This window comes from Fukomys damarensis, unplaced genomic scaffold (assembly GCF_012274545.1).
Source record: "Fukomys damarensis isolate Sample0158 unplaced genomic scaffold, DMR_v1.0_HiC HiC_scaffold_38, whole genome shotgun sequence".
NCBI classification, from domain to species: Eukaryota; Metazoa; Chordata; class Mammalia; order Rodentia; family Bathyergidae; genus Fukomys; species Fukomys damarensis.
Window position 1 is genome coordinate 67,278,589 of NW_022900950.1, and position 3,006 is coordinate 67,281,594.

The window sequence follows — 3,006 nt, forward strand, 5'->3', positions numbered from 1 at the left end:
TCCTTCCTTCCTTCCTTCCTTCCTTCCCTCCCTCTCCCTCTCCCTTTCTTTCCCCCCCTCTTTCTTGCAAGCAAAGAGCCTGAAAGAAAACAACTGAACGGAGGTGGTGGTATAGCAGAAAAACAGCCACCCTACTGTTTTGGAACCCTGCCAGTCACCCTGGAGTTAGTCTCTTACAGTGCCACTCCCTGTCTGGATGTCCCTGCGTCCTATGGTGGGAGCACCATGCGTCTTCACCCTAAGTCCGGAATGCCTCCACCTAGAATGCTGCTCTTTCTGGTGATCATGAGGAGGTGATCATGGTGATCATGAAGAAGATGAGAGTCTCTGTGTTTCCTGATGACTAGATATGTCTGTTCCATCTCTTCGTGGGATCTGGCATCTTTTCCCTCCTTTCGTGCTCATCTGGCTTACAACAGGATACTCCCAGGAGTTCTTGGGTGACATACAAAGCTGTACGTCAGTGGGGCCAGGTGTCCTTACTCCTGTTGCCACTTTATTCAGTGGCGATTATTCCATGGAATGGTGACTGCCCCCTAATCACCACTCTGATGGACCGCCTGCCTTAACAGTAATGGCGGCTCAGCAAAAGGGGAAAAGCCTCAGAAGAGCTGTCTTCATTATCAAAGTTTATTTGTGCTGTTTTAGCAGTTGTTCCCGACAAGCATACATTCCCTTTTCGTGAGCCAGAGAGAAGAGAATAATCTAAGCTCGTCAACGGCTTCAATTAAACTGCCATTTGCAAATCATTTTGGTTCTTCAGGTATCCTGTCTTAAACTTACACAAAACAGGGACAAAAAGGGGCAAAAGAGAGCTTTATGGAGAGTAGGAATGTTCTTTTGCCTGGGGTGGTGGCTACAAAATGTACATATTTGTTATAACCGAAACTGGACCCTTAGAATTGGTGCATTTGTTGAAAGTTTTATCTCAGTAAAGTCAAGACAAGAACTCTTGCTAACAAGCAATCCCCAAGTGACACACAAGATCATCAGTTGTAGAAATGAGAGGAAACATATCCTCTCCTGCCTGATACACAGAGGGGAGATCATTTTCAAATACAACACATTTCTTAGACTCACCCCTCACTCCCTGGTGATCTGTAGTTTGGAACTACAGTTTAGAAGCAAGTGTTGGCTGTTTGGACCTGCTCCTTTTTTGGCTGCCCCTTGGGGGCAGCTGCTGGGTGCAGATTTACTATACTGCAAGTCACCTCTGTTGGTAAAACGGGTACTTGTCAACAATTTATGAATTCTGTCCACCGTAACACATAATCCAGAGACAGGATTCTGAAGGGGACAGATGCAGGAATCTCTGCCAAGGATACAAATTTCCCAGGACCACCGATGGTACCGCCTTCTGACAAAACAGCACTCTGAATGGGTCCATTCCTGATCCATGATTTGGAGTGTTCCTAATAACAAGTGCCACTTCAGCTGTGGGCATTCTGGGCATTAGTGAAATCAGGAGATGCCTGAAGCGATGTCCAGAGAGGCCAGCAGGAGAATCAGAACCATCACCCTGCCACCAGCATTTAGACAGGAAACACCTTAGATGTCTGCTTTCTTCTCAGTGCTTTCTTCCTATCATGGCATTGTTATTATATAAACCTGGACAAAGTTTGCACTGGTGTCCAACTTCCCAGCTAAGCCCTCACCATTGTGGGATGTTCTTACTCATGGTCCAGAATCCAGGGCTCCCTGGGGAAACTAGAGACCTTGTCTGGTTTCTGCCCTACCAGCAATGCCAAGTAAATTGGGGTAAGCTTCCTCCTGCTAAAGAGAATGGCACTCTGGCTGCTGTCTCTACCCAGAGACAGCAGGCTACTCTTTTCCTCTGGGAGCCAATGGCCCAGGCTTTTAAAGGACCAGATATGCAGCAGGGAATGAGTGAATATGCTAATGTGCTCTAGCTCTGAGCTTGGTTTCTTAATAATTTTATCTGTCACCTGCCCTTAGTATTGCTGCTGCCGTATATCCACTTCCAGAATAATTTAAATATTAAGAATGTTTAAAGCAAACTGATAGTTAAAAGAAGGGTTGTAAGAAATTGGAGTCAGAAAAAAATAAAACTTCAGTTTTTTTATTGTCTTCTCATTTTCTATAGCCTCGGTGACTATAGGAAGCTTTGTTTTCTCATTGTCCTATCAATACTGAAATCTCAGATTAGTGTTACTGAATTGGTTATTTCTTCATTCAGTTCTGTCTGTTTCTGTTACATGTACTCAGAGGCTCTGTAATTAGCTGAACATACTTTTATAGTTGGTATATATTCTGCATACATTAATCTTTTGGTCACAATGAAATATCAATAACGACTATGAAATATTCCTTTACCTTTACTAACAGTTTTTAAAATACACTTTGTTGATATTAATGGTTTTCGAATAATAGGCAAGTCTTGATTCTTTTACTTATATCCTATTTTCATGATAAATCAAAATTGTGTTTCTTATGGACAGCACATAGTTGGATCTTATTTTTATTTATCCCATTTAACAATCTCTGACTTTTGCTTGGGGTGTTTAGACCATTCATATGAAATGCATTACTGGTACAGTTGAATTTACGTGGGCCTTTTTTTATGGTAGTGCTTGGGATCAAACCTAGAACCTTGTGCATTCTCAACAAGCACACTACCAATGAACTATACCCGCCCCAAGTCATTCCACTATCTTTTTGTTGTTGTTGTTGTTGTTCCTTTGTTCCTCCTTTACTGCATTCTATATTAAATATTTTTTGGTATTCCAATTTATTTCTTTCTGACTTATTTTTTGCTTGTAATATGCATCTTAACTTAGCACATCATAATACAGATTTATACTACCTTCTAATAATTATAAAAATTTTGGCTGGGCGTGGTGGTGCACACCTGTAATACCAGCACTTAGGAAGCTGAGGCAGGAGGATTGCCTCGAGTTCAAGGCCAGCCTGGGCTACATAGTGAGACCCTATCTAATTTTTTTTTTTTTTTTTTTTTTTTTTTTTTTTTTTTCCGTATGTTTGTTG

General features: G+C 41.7%; 1 protein-coding gene across 1 annotated transcript in view; it reads left to right on the forward strand.

Annotated features, from left to right (window-relative positions):
• Maml3 (mastermind like transcriptional coactivator 3) overlaps positions 1-3,006 on the forward strand; it is a 398,475-nt gene that overhangs the window by 146,761 nt on the left and 248,708 nt on the right. The window lies entirely within an intron of this gene.